Here is a 25,126-nt window from a genome sequence, read left to right as displayed (position 1 = left end):
TGTAAATGTGTAATATACCAGTGTAATGCCATGTGGAGGCCGGATTGAAGGTACCCTTGAAATCTGGTCAGTATATTTACTGAGTACATCTGTGTGTATTTTTGTGTACAGATCGATGGTGCTAATGGGTACAAGATTAGAACTGAATTGTGTGCTGGAATTACTATTTAATTCTGTTAGTGTATAGCAATATGCATAAGATGTTCATATATTTTATGTTTCCCTAGCGGGAAAAACACTTAAATTACTTATCAGAAACTATTTTTCCACTTGTAATGGCCATTAACTGGAATGTTAACTTTTTTTAGCATTGTAGTTGGAATTATTTTTTGTGCGAGCACTTGAATATGTTTCTGACTGTATTCAATAATTCTCTGTGGAAATGTCTTTCCAATTTAAGCATCCCTTACAAAGAGGACTGTAAAAACAAAAGATTTAGCCTCTTCTCAAATATGTGTAAAAAGGATTAAAGGGAGTAAAAAATGAATTTTGAAGAAGTTTGGAGTTGGGTATAATGAAATAGCCTCTAAAACTCTTATCATGAAAGGAAAAAAATATAGTTAGGGCGCTGTACTGCTCTGAACATGTTGTCAGTGGAAACTATGCCCACTGATCAAGGGCAGCATTTGAGGAATATTGTCTACCTTAGGGAAGTAATGATTTGCCATTTAATATGTAGCTTTATCACCAGGTAGTATAATAGTTTTATATGGTATTAAAGGGATATAATGACTGGTGAATGTACATTTCTTTCCTTGTTAACAAGTTTACTGTAGGTTTATATTTCATCTACAATACATACATTTGGTGACACAGTATGTTAGTGACTTTAATAAGAATTAAAACATTAAGGTGTGGATTATTTCCCCATAAATGTATGGTACAATACAACATTGCAATACTCTTAGTTAAATCATATTCCAGTCCATGTTTTTGTAATCAAGATGTTGCCTTGTTATCTGGAAGCCTGATGTGCAAATGACCATAATATCCTATGGCAGTTTTTTTTACTTAAAAGCAGAAGAATTCGCAATAAAATTCCCTGGTGAAAATGAGCCACTCTCTTTGTGCTTCATAAAACATTTGTTTTCTCAGAGGTTAGTCCCCACCCCTCTCTGGTTTCTATTAAAATGTGGTCATGATGGCAGTTCAGCTGAGTGGTTCTCTTGTCCCCAATGTCCCCTTGTCTGTTCATGAGATGACACTCAGTGAATAGAGAGCCTGGCCCCAGATAATGTATGAATTTGTAAAACATAGGCTGGAACTGATTTAAAGCACTTGACATCCTGTTTGATTAAGCTGTTTTTGTTAAGATTAGTGATTTTATGCCAGTCGATGATCAGATTATATTTTCCCATTCATTGGTGCTGCTCAAATGGAAAGGGAATCAGCAAAGCCTATTTGAGGAAGAAGTCAGCATCGTTTGGCTATGGAATTTATTTCCTGTAAGCTGCATTGCAGTCATACCATCTCGGGTTATGGATGGGTCTTTTATGCAGCATAGTGAAATACAGTACATTTGTGCTGTGCTAAGGATTTAGCCAGTCTTGTCCAGTTTCATTATTGGACAGACTAATCCGATCTATTTTTTATATAGATAATTCTCTGTTAAAATGGTTACTTTTTCTTCTAGTTCTGTTTTGTTGTAATAGTTCTCCACTTAGTTGAAATATTAAACTTTAGCAAAGGTAGCTATGCGATAAAAAAGTGCAATAGTATTTACAAGAGGAAGTCAGCCAAAAATGAATTTGCTTGTGGTTTTTGGATACTGATAAGGCTTTCTGATAGTTAATCTGATCTTAAACAAATTGAAGCAGTCTATTAAATTGTGTCTTCTGTCTTTTAAAAAGTAGTGACATAGAAAGCCATAAGGAATAAGTAGTGTATGGAAAGTTAAATTTCGTCAACTTGAAGAGCATTGAATACTTGTATATAGGCAATCAGCAGAGATCTGTGAAATTTTACTTTTGGTATTTTTGCTTTTGGTATTAAGGATTATGGCTTCTGGCCAATATTTTATGTTAGGGGAAAGAAAGAGGCCCTCATTTACTTTACTTCTGTAAGAATGAACACTTGGCTAAAAGTTAATGTTTGTTTTAATCCTTTTACCCAAAAGGCGGACAGCATTTCAGTTCTTTAGGTTACATTGCTAAATAAGGACTGTTGCATTTGTGTTCTATAATAGCAATAGGCTCAAGAAGAGTACTTTTTTATGATGAACTTGTGTGGAGGTTCAATCAGGTTCAGCAGTGGATATTTGAAAGTTTTAAAAAGTTAGTGTAAAACGAGAAAGGGCTAATCAAAACTAAGCAAGCTGCTTCTACCGGAATATTATCATATGTTTATAAGCTGTAGCATTCTCTTAACAAGTTTCCAGTAACTCTCTGGCCAATTAGTAGGTAATTCAAAGGTCCAATTCTGCAACAGTTATGCATGTGAGTAGCTTTACCTACATGAGTAATCCCACTGAAACAAAGAATTTTTTTTCACATGAATAAGTGTTTGTAAGATTGGGTCCTAGGTTAGGAAAGCCAAGAAGTACAGTGTTTTCATTGTTTTGTTTTCATTGCTTATTTATTTAGAATAATAGTTTACTATGATTTTGATCTTATGAACATGTCTTGATCTTGCAGTGGAACTTTGCATAGTAGATCCATTCTTCTAGTGAATCCCACTGTGAGATTGGGCCTATAGGGAAGGAGTACAATGAATGGAATAGGGGTGCACACACACACACACGCACACACACACAGGTGAGCTGGAGCTGGTTTGCGCGAACCGGTTAATAAATTTTGAAGCTGGTTTAGAACCGGTTGTTAAAGGGGTGGGCAAACTACGTCCCGCGGGACCATCCTTCTGGCCCGCCTGAACTTTCGGCTGGAGAGGCTCCCCTGAGAATCCCTTTTTAAGTTTTACTCACCCGGCAGTGCTCCGGGTCTTCGGCGGGTCCTTCACTCGCTCCGGGTCTTTGGTGGCGGGTCCTTAAGTGCCGCCGAAGACCCGGAGCAACTGAAGGAACCAGTTCTTCAGCTTTTGGCAGCTCATCACTGTGTATGTGTGTGTGGAGAGAGAGAGAGAGAGCGCCAAGGATCCTAAATTTTAGGAAAAGTTCTTATACTTGGCAAACTGTGAAACTTCTGAAGTTGCAACACTTTGTAAACAGTTTTTCTGATTTCCATTCCCTTGTGCTGTATAATACTGTACAAGGGTGGAGGACAGAATATGCAAAAATGACTACTGTGAAAAGCAGTGGGAGTTTCAGAAGATATAGCCAAAAGAACCATACTTGGTTCTAGTGGAGAATTTTCATTTGAGTACAATTAGCTTAAAGTATTCTATCCCATTAGCTAAGAGGGTGTTGCTTTCAGGCTTCTTTGAATGGAGATAACGCAATGCTATAATCATAAGAGTTGATTTAAAATCTCGTTTTAAGAAAAAACTGGCTCTTGATTTGCAGGAAGGTTTAACATAATTTGATTTGACAAAATTTGATCAAAATTACCACCTACTTCCAATGAAACGTGCAAGTGACATTAAAAGGGATTCAGTGCGGTTTCATGATACCACAGTGAGCATGCCAGAATATTAATGTTTTTGTAGATAATGGTCTGTTCAAATTGAACTTACATATTTCCTTTTTGTTAGCAAAACAAAGAATGGCACACCCAGGAGAAGACACAATCCTCCTATCTCCCCAGAAGATGGAGTTTACTTGGGAATAGTCCCACTGTGACCCTGCTTTTGACCTAGCTTTGTCTTAAGGGTGGAATTTTTAAGTGTGTCTAAGTGGGTTAGAAACCTATCCTACTGTCTCCAATGGCACATATGTTCCTAAGCATATGTGTGCACTGCAAAATCATCTCCCCTCACCCCTTCCACCACATTCTCCGCGAGTTTCAGAGCCCAGGTCAATTGTCTTGGGCTTGTGCTATGGGGGCTAAAAATAGCAGCAAAAATGCTTGGGCTGGCGCTCAAGCTTAGAAACCCGGTGATGAGGGAGTGTCTCAGAGCCCAGGCTCCAGCCCAAGCCCAAATGCCTATGCTGTTGTTTTTCGCCCCATCGTATGTGTCCCACAAGCTCGAGTTAGTTGACCTAGGCTCTGAGACTCTCTGCTTTGGGTCCTCCTCCCCTCCCCCCCCCGGTCTTTTTTTTAAGCGTAGATGTACCCTGACACGTGTAAACACTTTTGAAGATCTCATCCTGAAACCCGCAAATTGGATTTAGACTGATATTGACCTCAGTGGGGCTCTATGCTAATGCAAGGGCCCTCTTCTAGGTTGGGGGTCATGTTCTCTGTAATTGCCCATCTTCTTTAAAATATGTACTGAATAACATATTTATTTTATATAGCTGTTCTTCACAGTTCCTTTTCTTTAAAATAGCTAATATGTGAAAATAGTTGAAAACCCAGCTACAAATGTGTTATATATAAAGGAAGATTTGTCACTATATTGTCAACTCCTCTTTTTCATCTCTGCCGAGGTAATGCAACATTGTTTCACTGTTTCTATAAAGCAGGGGTGGCCAACCTGTGGCTCCGGAGCCACATGCGGCTCTTCAGAAGTTAATATGCGGCTCCTTGTATAGGCACCGACTCCGGGGCTGGAGCTGCAGGTGCCAACTTTCCAATGTGCCAGGGGTTGCTCACTGCTCAACCTCTGGCTCTGCCCCAGGCCCTGCCCCCGCTCCACTCCTTCCCGCCTCCTCCCGAGCCTGCTGTGCCCTCGCTCCTCTCCCTCCCCCGCAGAGCCTCCTGCACGCTGCGAAACAGCTGATCAGGAGGTGCCAGGGGGGAGGGGCTAATTGGTGGACTGTCAGTGGGTGGGAGGCGCTGGGGGGTGGGGAGCTGATGGGGAGGCTGCTGATGTATTACTGTAGCTCTTTGGCAATGTACATTGGTAAATTCTGGCTCCTTCTCAAGCTCAGGTTGGCCACCCCTGCTATAAAGCATGTGTCTACTTTGAATAATGGAATGAAACCAGGCTGAGAGCCCATAGCAAACAGCTTGAAGTCTTTAAAATCATATATTAGATAACTGTGGGATGCAATATTTACTATCACACATGGTGGTTATTTTTTTAAAAAAGTTGACTGTCCTAGTATCTCACATAATCTTCTTGTTCTGTATTTTCATTTCCCTCCATCCTTCCCACCCTACAAGTGCTCACACAATCTCTCACTTCCCTCTCAAAATGCCTTTTGTCCTCCCCTCTCATCTCCACGCATCTGGTCGTCCTGTTATTTTTCTCTCAGCTTGATAGTTTCATTTTTTAAAGCTATGTTCCACAAAGTACATAATTAAGCAATAAGACACGACAGGGCATGAATTGTATTGTGTTAATTGACGGAGTGAGAAAAACCAAAGGAAAACTACAGAAAGAAAATACCAGCTGGCATGCGATAGGTGTATAATTTGCCAGTCATTTAAAGGGAAGCTAATCCAGGGGGTGGAATTTTACATTTTAAAATGCTGCAATTGGAGGTTGCCACTTAGATCTCTCTATTTTTATTTAGAAGTGGGCAGCATGGTTGCTGCTGCTCTTCACTGTTCTGGACAGTGATACTATCCGGTTGCCACCAGAGTAGATCTTACACTACACATGTATTGATTGCTGTACAGAGGTAGATGTTCATTTCAAGGGAAGGTGTATTGCGAGGTACTTACAGATATACAGCTGATCTGCTGATGAAAGCTATATGTCAATAATACAATTCTGTTGCAACCCAAAGAGACCATAGCAGCTGACTGAGTGGTAGCAAATGCCAATGGTGGATACTGAATACAATCGAAAGCAAGCAGAGGAAGTACTTCCTAGCCAGTGATTGTTTGGCAAAGGTTATACAACTTTAAAAGTCTCTGCTTCCCTTTAATCAAAATCCTATAAAATAAAATTGAATTTTGGTAAAGGAAGGAAGTGGGCAAATATATATTTTTCCTTTTGTAAAAATAGGAGGGGAGCAGTGTGAGTAGGTGTTAAGAGCTGCCAGAGCGTGTAACAAGTTCTACTGCTCCTATTGAGCCCATGAACTATGCTTCCTGTTCTTGAATGCCATCTACTGGTACTATTCGACATTGGTGAGGCCTCATCTGGAGTACTGTGTCCAGTTTTGGGCCCCACACTACAAGAAGGATGTGGATAAATTGGAGAGAGTCCAGCGAAGGGCAACAAAAATGATTAGGGGTCTGGAACACATGACTTATGAGGAGAGGCTGAGGGAGCTGGGATTGTTTAGCCTGCAGAAGAGAAGAATGAGGGGGGATTTGATAGCTGCTTTCAGCTACCTGAAAGGGGGTTCCAAAGAGGATGGCTCTAGACTGTTCTCAATGGTAGCAGATGACAGAACGAGGAGTAATGGTCTCAAGTTGCAGTGGGGGAGGTTTAGATTGGATATTAGGAAAAACTTTTTCACTAAGAGGGTGGTGAAACACTGGAATGCGTTACCTAGGGAGGTGGTAGAATCTCCTTCCTTAGAGGTTTTTAAGGTCAGGCTTGACAAAGCCCTGGCTGGGATGATTTAACTGGGAATTGGTCCTGCTTTGAGCAGGGGGTTGGACTAGATGACCTTCTGGGGTCCCTTCCAACCTGATATTCTATGATTCTATGATTTCATTTGGATGAGAAATAAGTGGCCTAAAGTAAGTATGCATTAGTGTAGTTTATTTATAAAAATATACCTCCGTTTCCCTGAGCACGAGATGGAGAAATCCCAGATACTATATTCCAGCATCTCTCTGAAGAAACAACTTTCTTCATACTATTTCCTCTCCCCAGGGACCTCCAGAGCACCCACCTGCTTGCTCACTCAAAATGTTTAATAGACAGCTTTGTTCCAGCCTGTGTTTGAAACATGTAAAAACCCCCTTAACTCCACACTCTGCTGCTAGGCCACCTGGCATTGAGCAACGAGCCTGAGTCATTCATGTCACAATATTTCCCAACAACTCCAGGTGGCTCCATGCCCTGTGTCCACTATTTCTCTAGAGAGAAACTCAACTTAATGGATAAGGCATTATGTACACCTTTCACAACGGTGTCTTATGTCAGGAGTGGCGCATTGGCTTCAGCATGGCTTTTCTCGTCTTGGGCTGTCCTGCTCACCTTTCAGATTAATAAAAGAGAATAAGTAAAATTCTGTCCTCAGATACGTGCGTGCAGCTCCTGTCTAAGTCTATGAGAATTGTACTTGGATATGTTTTCATAAATGCACTTCAACAATTTTCAACTTGCTCTGCATATTACACTAAAGCATCTTAAAGAGGGTTGGCATAGACCTTGAGAGAGACTTCTTTATAAAGATGAATAAATAATGAAAATTTGCTGAATCATCCTTTCAGTTAGGACTAAAGTGGAATTGTATTTCTTCAATAGCATTATAATCTTCTCTTTGGAACCTGTATAATAAACAAGCAATAATAATAAAAAAAATAATAAAAAAACCTTGACTACTTTTCTTTGTATAGCACCTGTTCTGCCCAGGTAGAATGCTTCTTTTAAAAATGCTCTATTTTTCCTTCAGTTTCTTCCCTCTTCATTGGCATCAAAGTGACTTAAATTCAGACTGCTACAGAAGTGGCTCTCCTCCCCCCCCCCCAAACTCATGATGTAGCATCATATTTATGACTGGTGGTGGTTGGGTAACATGAGCTGTAACATGACACACACTTTTCTTGTACATACAGAAGTAGCAAGGCATGTTTACCCAGTGTTCCGACTTAGATTGCAAATGCTGGTACATGAACCCCACTGTAAATTCACATTACAGCAATGTGTATCTAGATAAGCCAATACGATTGTGAAAGCCACGGTTTTCACCATGGTGAATCAAAAGTTCTTCCTTTAATATCCAGTCTTCATTAGTTACCATTGTAAACTCTGGTCTAGTGGCTAGAGTGGTGGATAGTAAGTCTGAGTTCGTGGGTACCAGTCATGCCTCTGCCACTGTGTCACCCTAAGCAAATCACACATCCACTGTGTACTTAAATAAGAGAAGAAATAAAAACTTAACCACGCCCTTTACGTCTGTACAAAGTGGAAAATATAGTTATCTTAGGGGGCAAGATCAGACTTCATTCATTCCTGTTTGTAAGATGACAGATCTATGGAAAGACACCTCCAAGTCAAAGAATTAGATATTCATTCCTACCACTTCAGGTAACTTTTTTTTCCTCTCTCCCCCAAAAGACCAAAATAGCAAAAACCTCTTTCTCACTTCAGAACACACACCGGCTCTAGTTTGACTTCTCCAATAATTCCCTACTGTTGTTAAAGTTCATTTGCCAGTTCTGAATGTACTGGCTAACTTAGACTGTTTTATACTCTTTTGCTAGCTTCTCGGTATATTTATTGGTCTGTTACTCCTGAATGTCTGTATGCTACTTCAGCTTCCAAGTTGAAAGGTTAATTTGTCTCTTCCCCCCACCCCCCATCAATTGTATATTAGAGCACCTTTCAGTTTTAAGGGGCTCTTACCAGTTTGCCCCAGAATTGTTCTGAAGAGATTCACATCTCCCTCTTGTTTTTGCCCATCCCCCAATTTTGCACTGGCCTCTGAACCCAGAAAAAGATTAGATTTTTATTTCTCTCATTACTTAACAGCTCCCACTGCCACTAGAACAATCTCAAGCTTTATTGAAATGGCCCTTCTTTTTTTCAGCCAGTAATGGTGATGGGAGTTCTTTTTTCCCTCTGTTCTCATGTGGTTCATTTTGTTTGGAATCACTTTCACCTTCTGGTTCCCATGCCTTTAACAATGTATGTGGTGTTTTTGTTCATAGCACTGCAGGGGAAATATTTACGTCTCAAAGAAATATATTTTTTCACTGAATTATTTAAAAAAAACCCCCACAACTGTGCTCATCTTAGGTTTTGAGCTTGATATTATAAAAAAGGAAAAGCACATATGAACCCTCTCTCAAGTTAACATATGTTAGTTAAATCCATTCTAGGGCATACAAGTAGATTATTACAAAAACAGTAACGATTCAGGGGACAGAGGAAATAATGTAAAGGAAGCTACAGTCGTTAGCAGCATAGGTAACAGAAACAAAACAAGATTAACTTGAGCAAATACAAAGTTACATGTGTCTGTATCATATATATTCAATTATTTAATGAATTTAATTGAGAAGCAGTAAAGCTGAAAGAGAATTAGGGAGGTTGGATGGGCCACATACTATGTGCATATACAATGTGACATGGCAACAAAAAACCTGTGATAGATTTTTGGGTGGCATACACAGACATCACATTACAAAGCAGGCCTGGTGAGAGAACCTCTACAATACATTATTCCAGCTGGGAGCTCTAATACCTGAAAGATTTTGACAAATTGGAGGGAAGTAAGATGAGCAGTAAAACCATTACAATTCGGGAGGTAGGACTGTCTAAATGATTGATTTTTCTGTGTATTGGCAATTGCAAAAAATTGAGAAAAAAAAATGGTTTCAGGTCAACTCAAAACAATTCAATTTCAGTGAACTGAAAAGTAAAACAAATGATTGTTTTGGGTCATACAGATATTTCAGTTGACCCAAAATGAAACATTGTTTTGCTTTTGAGTGTTTCTGAATGTTTTTTTAAATTAAATTGAAGGAAGTTTTTAAATGAAAAGTTGTTTCAGTCTGAAAAATTAAAATTTCATTTTGAATGGGTCAACTAACCATCTAGTCTACAAAAAATGTTTGGGATTTTTTCAGCTGAAACAATTTGGCGAAGCAATTATAAATTCATGGAACATGTTGGTGTCACTGATTTTGTGCATTTTAAAATAAATATTTTTGAAAAATTTCACTCAGCACTAACTGGAAGGATGGACTTATAGGAAAAAATATTAAAGGCCAGATCCCACAAACATCTGCTTAGGTGCATACTGTTCCTGTCTACAGAAGTATGAGATTACCACTCTTTCCCAATATCTCCCCTGTGGTAACTGTTGGCAAAATCTGACTCCTAATGGAGAGCATTGCATTTAAAGGTGTGTATATCTCGTAGGAAGAGGGATTCTTCACAGTTAAAGAATATAATTATTAGAGCAGGTGAGGAATTCCACTCCCTCCCCCAAATTTCAATGAAAATGAAAAGTTTCATCAATTTTTCACAAACTTTTGACTTTCTGCAAACAGAAAACAGAAATATTTTGATTTGGAAATGCCACCGCGTCTCATGCTTCCATCCTCCCCAGAAGTCTGGTTGGGCTCCCTGGTCTGACTATATCTCCCATGACGTACTATGGCCTTCTCTCTTGGTGAAGGAAGGCAATGCAGCATTTGCAGAGCTATGGATGTAAGGTGTTCCTGGAGATAAAGTTCAGCTGAGGTGCCTGGCCATAGAAGAGAATGGGGACATGAGGGAACTGAAATACATGACACCACATTGGCATATCTACATCAAAATATGTTGTATTTTTTCGTCTTAGCTAAGTGATTAGATCTAGCTAAGGCCAGATTTGCATAAGCACATAGGTGCTATGGCGGGTTGTCAAAAGCACACTGGAAGTTAGATGCCTATCTGCATCTTTAGAAGCAGATATACTTTTAAAAATCAACCTCTTAATGTTTAAGTGTGAATGGAAAGGAGCAAGGTGGGTAAGGTAGTATCTTTTATTGGACCAACTTCTGTTGGTGAGAGGAAGTTAGCTTAACAGAAGAAATAAGAGTGAGGTTAAAAAGAGGTAAATTTAGCCTGAATGCCAAGAAAAACATGCCAATGTTGTGATGTATTAGTCTGTGGAATATCTCCCAAGGGATATGTGCAAGTCCTTTAATGTGACATGTAAACCTAGAAAAGCAGTAGAAAATACTTGCTTCTAATAATTTACTTTATACTGTCTCTTTTTTTGGGCCCAAAAAACTAACAGCAGTGATGCTTTTAAAAAAAACAAAACTTATCGGGTTAGCCTCATTTTTCAAATTTCTGATTTAAATAGAAGTAATCTAGGAATATTATTTATGGAGATAATCTTTTAGTATATGGTTGTGGCTTGTTGTGGGGTACCTTTTTTCCCTGTTAGACTCTTCTTAGATAATTCAGCTCAACAAGCATTTTACCAGAAAGCCACAGGAAAGAGGACCCGCACAAACCAGTTGGTGATTTTTAAAAATAAATATTAAAGTACTATCATACAGTTATTACATTTCTATACGCTTTATATTTTTTATTTAGATGCAATTTTACATTTTGATATGCCGAATGTTAAGTTGAAATAATGTAATGAGGCTCAGTTTCTATTTAAAAAAAATTATTATTGTGGCACATTGTATAACAACTTTCTATTGCTGCAAAAATGTGTATAGTGTATTCATTTGAGATAAGTTGAGTGCTTGGGCGCTTTACCAAGTAATACAGTGCTGTTGCTTTTTCTTTCAGAATTATTGTTATATGCAAGACAAATGATTTTTTTTCCCATTGTAATTTATTGTTGTAAAAATCTACTGTACTCAAACACCATAACTTCTAACTTTGATCAGTGCATGTGTTTGCTAGTGGTTTTTCAGTGTTTGTGGACATCTTGTCCAGATTTTTAACTATTTTTGTTGAGGGGGATACTGTAAATGTTTAGTGTTGTTCTTCCTTGCGACTAGAGAGACAATGAAATGGCCAGGAGTTTCCTTTTCCACTCTGATAACAATGCATAAATAAAAGCATTCTGTTTTGAATGGAAACTTTGCTTAAATAAATATTAATTTTTAGACGTAAAGTGTGACAAACATTTGGACTAAATCCTGGATTTTGATGGAGTTAATTGCATTTACACAAGTGTAAATAAGAGCAGATTTTTCTCTCTGTACATATAGGAAGACACCTCAATTATATAAAGTGTTTAAAATCTTGTAGCATTTTTCCATGGTATAACATCTTAAATATTTGTGTGTGTACCAAAAAAAAAAAGTATACAAATGTTTCATGGCTTGACATTAGGAGTCCTGTCCAGTACTATTAAAAGTCAATGGAGAGACTTCCATTGGTCTCAATTAACTTTGGATTGGCCCCCTAAATGTAGTTTTTGTTGAACTCTGGTCTGCCAACATTGAATATATGGGATAGGTTTCCAGCATGAATCTTGTCCATCAGGGAGCAACCACTGAAAGGGATCTAATGCTTGAATATTAAGTATAGAAATATCTCCATTAACTACAGCAGGATTCTTATATTTGAAAGTACGGAAGGCTTCAGTCCTTGTGTGGAAAAAGCTATGATGTCTTTAAGTTCCACTAGTTGTGTGTTCTCAGAGTCATAGCATCTAGGAGTTTCTGTGAGATATTCAGCTTCAGAAGTAGAGAGTGTCATGAAAAAAGAGTGCAGGTTAGGTAGGGGAAAAACTAGTTCAGATAAATAAGGAACTGATAAATATAGATAGAAATAAATATTTCTTTGCCTGGCATTCAGACTATACTGAATCTGAAACCGTTATGAGGTTTGGAGAACATTTGGTGCACCACTGTTAAAATAACTTTAGAAAATCTTCCGTCCCTTTTATGCATCTGGATTGAGGAATGTAGGAATGGCAGTACTGAAAATACCAATGGTCTGCTCCAGCAATGGGCTGCAACATTATCCAAGGTCATAAACTGCTCTCTAGTGCAACACTGTACCAAGAAGCCCTCAGCTGGTGATAAGTCTGTGCCCTGGAGCATGAAGATTGAGGCTCTTGCAGTTTTTATTCCAGTTAATTTAATACAGATGCCATTAATCATAATGTGTTCAATCCCTTTTTGAATCTTGTGAAACTATTTGTTTCAATATATTCTGTGGTTGTGAGTTTCACAGGTCAATGGTATAATATATATAAAGTTAATCCTTAGTTTTGGCCAGGACATAAAACATAAATATCTTTCTTTCATAGAAGACCATAGAAGTTTTGTCCTATGAGGAAGGACTATTATTTCCGACCTTGCTATAGCAGGAAGGGCTGTGGATATATAGCTCTTTTTCCTGAACGAAAGTTTGAATAGTTCAGGTGACCACCTGAAATTTATGGATGCTTCTCCAAGAACAACTGAGGTTCTCTAAATAGGAGCACAAATGCAACAGTTGTTAACTCTTAGCAGCTTGTTGATTTTTATCTGTGAAAATCTCTGGCATACGCCAGTGGGTGTAAATTACCTCCTTGGTATGGGGACTGGATTTTCCAAGCCTTGGTCACTTTTGAACTTTCAGAAGTGCTGAGGATATAGGGCTAGTGTGAAAACTCTTATTTTTGAGGTTTGGTGGTGTGTGTTTGGTGATGGTGGTGGTGGTTGGGGGGGGCACATAGGGGAATAAACAAAACCTATTTACATAGAGGACCAAGGTAAAGACTGAGGGCATGATTCTTTTCTCACATACATTTAAATCAGTAGTAACTCCATTGAAGGTAATTGGAATTACTTTCAGTGAGAGGAAAATCAGGCTCCGTCCAATATTGAGTTGGGATAGCTGTCAATTTATACAAGGACATCAACTTCTCAGCTGATTTATCAGACTTTAGAGAACACCCCGTGGAGGAGAAATGGAGCATATCCTACCATTCCAGGATAGCTGTAGTACCATACACATAAATGCAAATGCTCTGCTGCTAAATTGCTAAATAACCTTTTTTATTTGTCAATTTTTTCTCAGGGACATTTTCAACAAAATGTCACCCTTTTCTGAGAATGGAAGGCTGCTTCGCACAGAGAACAGCAACTAGGTCAAACTTAAAACTTTTCTGTAGGTAGATCTGTTTCTTCAGCGAACACTTGTGTATTTAACCAGATACCATGTCATAAAATGAAAACAATGCATCATGAACCTTCTGGTAACACTAAACAAAATTCTCCAGCATGTGACAAATAAGGTCTGGGAGTCTTTATCCCCAAAACTGCATGAAGCTCTTGGAAGATGCTTTACAAGCTGGAGCAGGTTAGAGGCAAAACCTAACTGCAAGTCCTCTGATCTGAAAGACCATAGCCTCTAAATCTATAGGCCCATATGCTCCCACATTCATTCCTCCTGAAGACCCACTCTGTTGTGTTGCTTAGAGGGGAAAATGACCAAGTTCTACAGATAGGTGGTACTCCTCAACTTCTCTGTTATATAACACTTGTGATCTGTAGACCTCAAAGTGCTTTACAAAGGAGGTAAGTACTTGGGAATAAATTGGATATGGGGCACAGTAGGCTGATACTACCATGACTTGACTTAATGAAGCATCACTTTGATCACTCTGTTTTTGTAAGCTAAGCTCCTTAAGTCTCTCATGGCAAGGCATGTATTCCAGGCTTCAGATCATTCTTGCAGGTATTCTTTCAACCTGCTCCAGTTTTCAATATCCTTTTCCAAGTCTCGACGCCAGAATTGTATTCAGTATTCCAGTAGTTGACTCACTACAGTCATGTACAGAGATAATACCTTCTCCTTACTCTTAGTCAACATTCCCCTCAGTATAAAGCAATTTCAGCCCTTCAACCAATAAGTTACCTGAAGACATTTCAATGTGGAGACCATCTTCTGAACATTTTAATACAATAATGGATAGAACATCTCGGGATCATATGTTCCAAAATTCTGCTTCAAGCAGACATGTCCTATATTACTTTCTGTAAATATATCTAACCTAAACTGTTAATTCAGGACTATTTAAAAAACTGTCATAAGGGGAAATCCACCCATCTATTATTCATACTACTCTTTTCTAATTTGTCGTGTCTGTCTCTTTGATTTTCTCCTTATAGGCAATGAGGATTGCTAAAATTTGGTAATACAGAAGACTATAAATAGAATGAAATGGATATTAGGTTTTAGTTCAGAGTGGATTTTCAGATATCAGCACGTATTCTACAACTTGCAAGCTCTAACTCAAAAATATTATGGGGCAAATGATGCCCCTTGTGTCACAGGCACGGAGATGCTTGAAGTCATCGAAACTGCCATGGATCATTTTCAAGTACTGAAGTCAGGGATGCGAGGTGCTCATGAAGCATATTTACATGCCAGGTGCACTGTCTGGCTGTGCTTTGTGAGGGCCCCTTCCACATTCCTGGTCAGAGAAAGACTTAGTTTATGATTAGGGGACCATATTTTCAAAACCAAGGCAGTTTTGTGGCAACTTCTTATTTTTTTGGTGGGGAGTCACAAAATACTCAGCTAAATGTACATGTAACTCCCTCACCTGTGTGTGTTTGTGTCACTACTGCCAGCTTGTGACTCAACCATGATCATATGCATATTTGTTAGAGTGGAGGATTCTTCCCAAGGCCTAATGTTCTGAATTAGTTTGATAAAACACTGAATAAGGGTTGTTACCATTCACTTTGACTAAAAGAGCAGCTTTGATAGTGTCTAACATTCATTCAGCTTTTCTCTTCACTCCAAACCAACATGGTTCATCACATTGAAGGCTTGTTCCACTGGACTTTTTGTTCCCAGTAAATAGAGTAAATGCTACTCAGCAGGACGATATCCCTTGAACAAATATTTTACAGTTATAAAACAAATGTTTTGACTAATAAAATAAAAGCTAGGACACTTCAGGTGTCCCACAAGGAGTTCTGATGGTATTGTATGGAAAACTGATTTATGACCATTTCAGTCCTGCCCATACCATAACTAAAGGGTCTGCACCACACGAATCCACTGATCATTCCAGTCCTTATGGAAGGGGAGCACCACGGTCTCAGGAACCTCTGGAGCCTTGTGGCCGCAGAATGGCTCTGCTGTCCATTTGTGGCTTGATGAGTGGAAACGATTCTCTCCCCCTTCCTCTGAGCTAAGCCATTATGCGTGGGTGGCTCATGCACAGAGTAGAATTTTGGTGCTGTAGGCACAAAAGCCTAAAAGGTAAAAGGTTTTACACATGTAGTAAAAAGACATGACTCAAATCACTTATTTATATGATGTATTTTTACTATTTGTAAGTATACTGCACTAGTTATAGTTTTATTAGATTGTAAAGTGTCCTGCCATTTTGGCATTCTTATTCTGAGTATACTGAGAACAAATGTTCAACCATAAATCATATTTATTCATATAGGCTATTTAATATTGCACCTTACTGTGGAACACAGGCATACTGTACCCTTATAGCTACCAACAATTACTCTAATGAGAATTAAGGAGTGATATGATTTATATATTGATGGGTATTCTAGCATGCAATGAATGTATAACAGGGTCTTGTACACAGAAATCAAAGACCTAATAAACTAAATTAATATCTTGTTTTCCTGCTCACATTCAGACAATAGGACACTCACTGCTTTTCTAGAGTTTTCAATGGCAATGATTTGCACTGAGATAAATGCTCCATTATGTAAACACAGTTTGAAATTAGGCCACTTAAGTAAGCTGTCTGTTGGACAATCTGCTTAAAGTATATTGTCCACAGTATTGTTGATATAAAAGAGAAAAATGGTGTTCTGTGCTTAATGAATTATACAAAAAATCAGAGTTAAATTGTTTCAGGAAAGATGCTGTGGTGATCCTTTGGAGCAGGAAAAACACAGAACTGTTTAAAATGTAGCATAACATTTCAAGGAGAAATATTCTTTGCTGTAATATGTTTTATGCAGTCATATTAAATTAAGTATCTTTATCTGGTGGTTATTTAATGTTTGTCTCCCATCTCCTGCACTTTAGATCATATCACTTTAAAAACGATTAAAAAAAGCCCTCTCCAAATCAATATTTCATGTTTTGTGTTTTATGGTGGAGTTTTTTTATGGAATCTGAAATCCCTTTAGGCCAAGGACACTATTTTAAGCATGTTACCTCCATTCTCCTATTTTTCATTAGGCACTGTTCACTTCTGGTGGGTAGTTCAAAGTGTTGGTTTCAATGGGTAAAGCCCTGACTGGGCTAGGACTCTGCTGTCTGAGGGGTCACTGCTCCCTACATTCTGTTGCAGGGATTATGATCCTCTGGGTTATTCTCATGCTCGGTTCCTGGGGGGTAAGCTCTCTCTGGCTGGAATGATCATAGAATCATAGAATATCAGGTTGGAAGGGACCTCAGGAGGTCATCTAGTCCAACCCCCTGCTCAAAGCAGGACCAATCCCCAACTAAATCATCCCAGACAGGGCTTTGTCAAGCCTGACCTTAAAAACCTCAAAGGAAGGAGATTCCACCACCTCCCTAGGTAACGCATTCCAGTGTTTCACCACTCTCCTAGTGAAAAAGTTTTTCCTAATATCCAACCTAAACCTCCCCCACTGCAACTTGAGACCATTACTCCTTGTTCTGTCATCTGCTACCACTGAGAACAGTCTAGATATGTCCTCTTTGGAACCCCCTTTTCAGGTAGTTGAAAGCAGCTATCAAATCCCCCCTCATTCTTGTCTTCCCCAGATTAAACAATCCCAGTTCCCTCAGCCTCTCCTCATAAGTCATGTGTTCCAGACCCCTAATCATTTTTGTTGCCCTCCGCTGGACGCTTTTCAATTTTTCCACATCCTTCTTGTAGAGTGGGGCCCAAAACTGGACACAGTCCTCCAGATGAGGCCTCACCAATGTCCAATAGAGGGGAATGATCACGTCCCTCGATCTGCTGGCAATGCCACTACTTATACAGCCCAAAATGCCATTGGCCTTCTTGGCAACAAGGGCACACTGTTGACTCATATCCAGCTTCTCATCCACTGTAACCCCTAGGTCCTTTCGTGCAGAACTACTGCCAAGCCATTCGGTCCCTAGTCTGTAGCGGTGCATGGGATTCTTCCATCCTAAGTGCAGGACTCTGCACTTGTCATTGTTGAACCACATCAGATTTCTTTTGGCCCAATCCTCTAATTTGTCTAGGTCCCTCTATATCCTATCCCTACCCTCCAGCGTATCTACCACTCCTCCCAGTTTAGTGTCATCTGCAAACTTGCTGGGGGTGCAGTCCATGCCATCTTCCAGATCATTAATGAAGATATTGAACAAAACCGGCTTCAGGACCGACCCTGGGGGCACTCCGCTTGATACTGGCTTCCAACTAGACATGGAGCCATTGATCACTGCCCGTTGAGCCTGACGATCTAGCCATAGTTAATCAGTGGTGGTGTGCATGTAATTGTTGGCATCATAGTAAAAATATGTATGTAGTTAAGTTACAGAAAAGACAGAGGTTTCATGCCTGTTGAACTTGGTCTGTCCAGTTGTCCATCAGAATCCAGCCTTGGTGAGCTACAAAGCATGGTGTAAGACCGATTTCTTTTATCAAGTTTTTGATAGTATTAATAAGGAATGAGGCCTTTGTTACAGAGCTGCAGGTTTTATGTTTTTGCCAAGAAAAGACATGGAAAACCGGGTGTGTGACCAAAACCTAACCTGAAGCTCAAACTCATTGTGGGCTAGTTGTTTAGACCAGGTGAATGACCCTGTATCCCTAGCCAGCTAAGATAAGTTCTAGACTGTAACCATTAATACTGTCTATGAATTGGCTGAGTAAATCCTTTTCTGAAGTGACTGTTATAGCTGGTGTACAAGTGTGACACAGTTTTGTTTTTTCAGTGTCCATTTTTTCACCCTTCTAAATTGTAATCTGGTTCATTGTTGTTCTTTAATTTCTAACTGTAACTGCTAAATTGACAAGTTGAGATGTTAGAGGGACTACATTTCTGTCCCTCTTCTTTCGCATAAAATTCAAAACTTCCCCCTTCACCTTCAGAACTCTACAGAACTTAATTGCCATCTATAACTTCCCTCCTTCCTTTCATTGCTTGAGCATCATTTCTATCAGCTTCTTCTATCTCCCTTTTCTGTTCTCAACTTTGTGCCTTCCTTGCTGCTGCCCCCTTTTATTGGATTATTGTCCCTATTAATGTATGCCGCAATCTCCTCTTTTCTCTCTCCAAACCTCCATACCTACATGTTGCCTATTTCATTCCAGCCAAAATTATCTGTCACTCTTTTTATATTGTATTATTGGGTGCTGCCCCAGATCATGTTTGTGCCCTTTTGGTTTTCCTGTTGTACTACCTTGTATTGACTTGTGGGACTGTATAAATAAGAAATATAATTAAAACATCCCTTTTGTGTTTCTGAGCTGTAGCAATAGGTTAGGTAAGTGTCAAGTCTCTGTGAAGTTGATATCTGCTTTGCGCACAAGAACAGATTAATCCACTGGGATACTGGCCATTTCACCGGGTAAAATGTAAACTGAGAATTCTAACTGTGCCAGCTGTGCAACTGAAAAGCAGCTGGAGCATTAGAGGAAAACATTTGGCAAAGTGGCCTGTGAGTTGCCCACGAATGTAAACATTTGCCTAGTTTAAATGATTAAGAGCAGTACTTCTGTAGCTTGGTTATTAACTGATTAAAAGAGCCTGACGCTAGCTTTTTAACCCTCATTTTTGATATGGCAAGAATCACCACATTGGTACCTTCTGTCACACTGTCTTCAGTGACTCAAAAGCATGAGTACCAGCCTTCGGGCAGACCATTCAGGGCACAAACTCCCAAATCTATACTTCACCAGCCAACTGCCAAGTGTAAACTCCTCAGGCACTATAACAGCCTTAACATGGGGTCAGAGACAGTCCCCTTGGGTACTCCGGTCTGTCTTGCCACTCAGGTGAACTTATCCTTATGACAGATGGTCCCTTACACCAAGAATCACAGCATTATTCAGATTACCCCCAGCCCCAAAGGACCAGTCACTTACCCCAAGTCATTTGTACCTTGGATCTCACACCAGGAGAACACTTGTAGCCAGGGCCGCCGGCTCTAGGATTTTTGCTGCCCCAAGCAAAAAATTTTTTGGCTGCCCCCGCTTTTTTTTCGTGCTCCCCAGCGTTAACTTCTGATGCATTTCTGTTTTGAGAACCGGATAGAGAAGTCAAGGCATACAGAGGTGTCTTAGGGAAGAAAAACTTTATTTATATAACTTGCCTTCCATTCATTGTTTGTTTTTCTAGAGGGAGATGACTGCATAATTTCAATCCCTGCACATAGTAAGCTGTGGAAACAAAATAGGCACAAAGGAAATGACTGGAAAGTGCAAGGCATAGTGCTGCATTTTTATTTATTCTCCTGACCTTGCTCTGTTTCATGTTCGTAGTCAATCAGATCAAAGAAAGTGATCAAAATATGTTCATGAATTTATATCTGAGCTTTCATTTTCTACAAGGTTAAATAGAAAACATGATTTTAAAGAATATTCTATAAAACTTTGGGAAAGGGAACTTTGAAGGATTTTGGCAGGCAAACCTCAGCTCCTCCGGTTGGGTTCTTCTGTAGAGGTGATTGGAAGTGCAGACCGTATAATGCAATCTAAACCCACTGCCATATCCACTTAATTAAATCAGCGGAAAGGAAAGCCGGTTACATGTTGCCTCTGCTGCCCACCCATCGGCCCTTTATGTGCTCCCCCTCTCTCTGTCCTCTCCCTGCTATGCCCCTTCACCACCACCCCCGGCAGAGCGCTCAGCTCACCAGCAGCTTGGCAGGCAGGCTTCTTCCTTCCTCCACTGCCTCTGGCTGGGCTGCTGCCCTGGGAAAGCCCAAGACCCTCTGGCCTGGGGCGCTCGCTAGGAGGAACTGAGCCCTGCACGTGCCAAAGCCCCGCACAGCGCTGGCATGGGGAAGCCTCTTCACCTCTCAGCTAAGCTCTGGAGTCGCGGGGGAAAGCAATTTCCAGCCTGTTCACACTCTGAACCTGCAGGCTCCACAGCAGCCACCAGAGAAAGGGCTTAGCACCCTTTTCACCTGCCCTGCCCTGGGTCTTGCCCCCTGGGTGTGCGGGGCTGCTCCATCCTCTAGGCACCCTCCCCTGCTGAGTCAACTCTCTGGCGAGGTTTGCTGGGCCTTGGTGCACAATGCATCCTTAGGGCTTAACCCCTTCCTGCCAGCACTGTAGCAGGAGGGGGCTGGGTTATGTTGGTGGCAGGGCTGGCTCCAGCTTTTTTGCTGCCCCAAGTGGCGAAGGAAAAAAAAACCAAAAACCAAGCCTGGTTGAGCTGCTGCCAAAAGCGAAGAGAGGGACTGCAGGGCTTACTGCCGAATTGCTGCCGAAGACCTGGACATGCCGCCCCGATGATGGATGGAGTGCTGCCCCTTTCTATTGGCCACCCCAGACACCTGCTTCCTTCACTGGTTCCTGGAGCTGGCCCTGGTCTCATCAGCAGCCTAGAGATGTTAGCTGCCCTTTGACACTTTGTGAACAGGAAGGGACAAGCTGCTTCCAGCCACATGGGGAGGGGGAAGAGATGAGCTCTGCAAAGACACGGGCCAGGTCATCTCTTCCACCCCTCCTCCCCTGCGACTGGAAGCAGCTCCCATCCCTTCCCTCCCGCACAGTGCCGAAAGGCTGCTGCTGGCCATGTTCTGATGTGAACCTTGGAGGGGAAATCTGGGGTGGGGCATGTGACCCTCTTTAGCCACCCCCTCCCCCCCGCCCCATTGTCTTGGGAAGACATGGCGCCAGGTACCAGGAGAGGTGGGTCTGCCCATCATGCCTGGCTGGGCTCCTGGGACAGAGGGTCGGTCGGTCACCCTCCCCCCTGCGTGAGAGAGAGGTATGGGAGTTTGTGTGTGTCACTTCTCCCTCATGTGAGCCCTAAAGCCTTAAAGATAAGAAGGTAAATAAAAAGAATCCAACTACGCAGTGTTCTTTTTAACAGGGGCTCAGTCAACTTGATGTTAATTTGAATATTTGTACTGCTTAGTTCTGATTGATTACTGTTTGAATACCAGTAATTTTACCAGCTGTCCTGTATTCATCACAGGGAAATATGTTCACCCTACAAATTACCAAGTTCTTGTGGCGAAATACAATCACACCAGTTATTCCAAATTCAGCTCGTTTATTGAACACCTTCCAGCTGAACATCCTAGCCAAAGGTAAGCTGCTAGCTAGAATTCCTTTGAGCTTCCCTAGATGCTGCTGACACTGGAGGTTGCTCCATTTCCACAGCACTTGTCATGCCTTGGACATCTTGGCTCAGGCTCTGTGGGTTCCTTAGGGAAGTCCAAAATATCTTTGATGGTTTGAAACTCTTTATTGAGACTACCAAAGAATTATTGTACATTTTGAAAGACTCCAGGGCCACCTTGCAATCTCTTGGGATGTATACACATGCAAACAAAGCTATAATAGTTCCCATCCTATCCAGTTTTCTGGTTTCCAAAGACCAATTGAGCAGTCTAGGGGGGAAAAAACCCCACAAGATTTCGATGGACGAGACTATCCATTACATCTGTCAGTTAATCAACTATCCTCATCAAAATGTCAATTTTGACAGATAGGTGGAGGGACCCTGGAACAAGCCTGTGTTTTGTATCTACAGCTGCAACAGCTTACCTGCCTTCTTCCCTCCGTCCCTCTGTTTCTCATTTTCAAGAGGTGTGGGAACATATTACATGGGACAAATTGATGTTGGAGGTTATAACATTGAGTTACGCCATCCTTTTATCTCCCTTGCCCCACCCTACCCTGCTCCCCCACTCCTCTTCAGGGACCCCTCGCAAACACTTGCTGAGACAGGAAATTGACTCCCTTCTACAATTAGGAGCCATAGAACCAGTTTCTGTTCGGCACAGGGGGAAGGGTATTTACTCCGAGTATGTCCCTGGTCCCAGAAAAGAATGGAGGGTGGAGACCTATTCTAGCTCTGACTCCTAAACAACCTTGTGAAAGTGCAAAACTTCCGGATGGTGGTTCTTGTAGCTGTAGTACCACTGTTGGACCCAGGGGATTTTTTTTTCAGCCCTTGGCCTTCAGGAGCTGCATTTCCATATTGTGACTCAGTCCTCTCACCAGATTCATTTCATTTCTGGTTGGTTAAGACCACTTCTAGTAATGGGTGCTGCTGTTCAGTCTGTCTTCTGCTCCGAGTAGGTTTTGGCAGTGGTTTCTGTGCATCTTCGTCAAAAGTTGATGATAGTTTTATCATACTTTGATGATTGGCAAATCAAGGACAAGATGCTTTTCACCATGAAGACCCTCTTCCTCAGGTTAGGTTTCCAGATCAATATTGAGAAGTTCATGTTAACCCCTGTACAAAAAATAAAATGAATAGGGGCATCCTTAGATGAAGCAACGGCCAGAGCTTACCTTCCCATAAATAGGCTTACGACTCTATCAAACCTCATTGCAAAAATTCAAAAAAGCTTGCAGACTTCGGCAAGGAATTGTCTTCAACTCTTGGGACATATGGCAGTACATACCTTTGTAACACATCATGCAAGGTTATGCCCTTCCTGCTTCGAGGGATGGCTCAGGAAAGTTTTTCTCGGAACTAACGCAGTCTGGACAGATTATTGTCACTCCCTCGACAAGTGCAAGACTCCCTCAGTTGGTGGAAGGACCCTCATGTTATCTGTACAGGTGTCCTAGTTATCCAGCCTGCTTCAGCTATCACTATAATAACATGCGTTTTTGTTGAGTTGGGAGCATCTAAAGACACTTATTATTCAAGGCAGATGGTCTATCCAACAAGCTAGTTTGCACATCAAATTTTTGGAGCAGAGGGCAGCCAGGAAAGCCTGTGTTCACTTTCTCCCAGTAATCAGACAAATCTATCAATATAATGTCTGACAGCATAGCTTGTATGTTTTACGTGAATCGACAAAGGGGGAACAAAGATCCCTTTTTCTTTGTGTCGAAGTGATAAAGCTATGGACTGCTGTCTAGCCAATCACATCCTCATTTCAGCAGTTACCTTCCAGGCACACAAGACACCACAGCCAATGCTTCTGCCAAGATTAGGAGTGGGAGTTGCATTCCCAGATTCTCAATCCCATGTTTCTGACGTGGGCACTTCCAGAGGTAGTTATTTTTACCACTATCACCCATAGGAAATGTAGACAGTTTTGTCTGAGTGGTGGTGGTGAACCCTTACTCACTGGGATTTGCCTTCCTCGTTCTGTGGGTGAGGGACCCTCTGTATCCATTCTCTCTGATGTCTTTAGTATTAAAAGTGGTGAACAATATCAAAAAAGAAACAGCCAAGGTCATGCTAATAGTTCTGTTGTGCTCCAGACAGACTTGGTACCCTTATCTGATTTGCCTTGCTGTTTGTCAGGCCACCAGTCTTCTGTCCATTCCCCATCTTCTAGATGTCAGTCAGGCTCTCCGTCCCAAACTAGGAATTCTTCGCCTCAAGACTTGGCTCCCTGATGTTTTGCGGGAATAGACTTTCTGTTACACCGTAGCAAAGGAGCCACAGGGGATACTTATCGCCAGAAATGGAAGAGATCCACCAATTGGTGTGACCAGCCGTCTCTCTCCTCCTTTCATTCTTGCTTCTAAGATGTTCATGGCTACCTTCTGGAATTGGAAAAAGGTCAGGATTATCTGTGAGCTCTATTAGAGTTCCCTTGGCAGCTATAACAGACTTTCATTCCTCAGTTGAGGGATTCCCAGTGTACACTTATCCTTTGACAGTGAGATATCAAGGGGTAGAGAAATGTTTTTCCTCACGCTAAAGAACCCATTCTTGTATGGGATCTAAGTGTAGTATTTTAAGTGTCTTATGAGACCTCCTTTCAAACCAACGTCTACCTGTTCCTTCCTTGACCTACCCATGAAAACGGCTGCCTTGGTAGCCATCGCCTCTGCCTGTAGAGTTCGGAAAATAGGGGATTTAATGGCAGACTCTCTATAGTATTCTTCAGGGACAAGATTTTGTTTTATCCACATTCTAAATTCTTACCTGACGTGTCACCTTTAATTTCACATCAGTCAAGTCATCCATCTCCCAATCTTTTCCCTGAAACCACATCAGACCAGGGAAGAGGCTGCCTTATAAACCTTGGACATCAGGATGGCATTAGCCTTCTATCTAGAAAGAACCAAGCCATTTAGGAAGTCTCTTCCATGTGAATTGTTGACACACCCAGAAGGTCTACAAACTCTACTTGGGAACTCTCCGGGTGGATATCTGGATGTATTATTTTCTGTTATGAACTGCCGATATATAACCTCCTCCTAGGGTGTTGGCTCATTCCACAGTGGCTTTCTCAATCTCTATGGCATCATTACTCAAACACACTTAGGTTGTGGAGATTTGCAAGGCTGCAAATTGGACTTCAGTACCGTCTCCAGCATTATGTAGTCCCTTCTTTTAGATTGGATGCTATGCTTGGGAATGCAGTCTTGTCTTCAGTCTTGCACACAGCTCTGAAGTGGGAGCACCCATAGAGACACTACTTGATGATGATGGAGAGGTTATTTACCTTGTGCAGT

At 41.0% G+C, this 25,126-nt stretch overlaps 1 protein-coding gene across 4 annotated transcripts in view; it reads left to right on the top strand.

Annotated features, from left to right (window-relative positions):
• The window catches only part of CDK14 (cyclin dependent kinase 14), a 501,539-nt gene that overhangs the window by 59,962 nt on the left and 416,451 nt on the right, over positions 1 to 25,126 (top strand). Inside the window, exon 1 of one of the 4 annotated variants that reach the window (XM_073334008.1) lies at positions 21,732 to 21,780. The exons of the other annotated variants lie outside the window; for them this stretch is intronic. The gene's annotated coding sequence lies outside the window, so the exon portion shown is untranslated. Of the gene's footprint in view, positions 1 to 21,731; positions 21,781 to 25,126 lie in introns of those variants that run through there. 4 annotated transcript variants of the gene reach the window in all.

Source organism: Lepidochelys kempii, chromosome 2 (assembly GCF_965140265.1).
Source record: "Lepidochelys kempii isolate rLepKem1 chromosome 2, rLepKem1.hap2, whole genome shotgun sequence".
In the NCBI taxonomy this organism is placed as follows: domain Eukaryota; kingdom Metazoa; phylum Chordata; order Testudines; family Cheloniidae; genus Lepidochelys; species Lepidochelys kempii.
The sequence above is the reverse complement of the archived record's forward strand: the minus strand, read 5'-3'. Positions and strand labels throughout refer to the sequence as shown.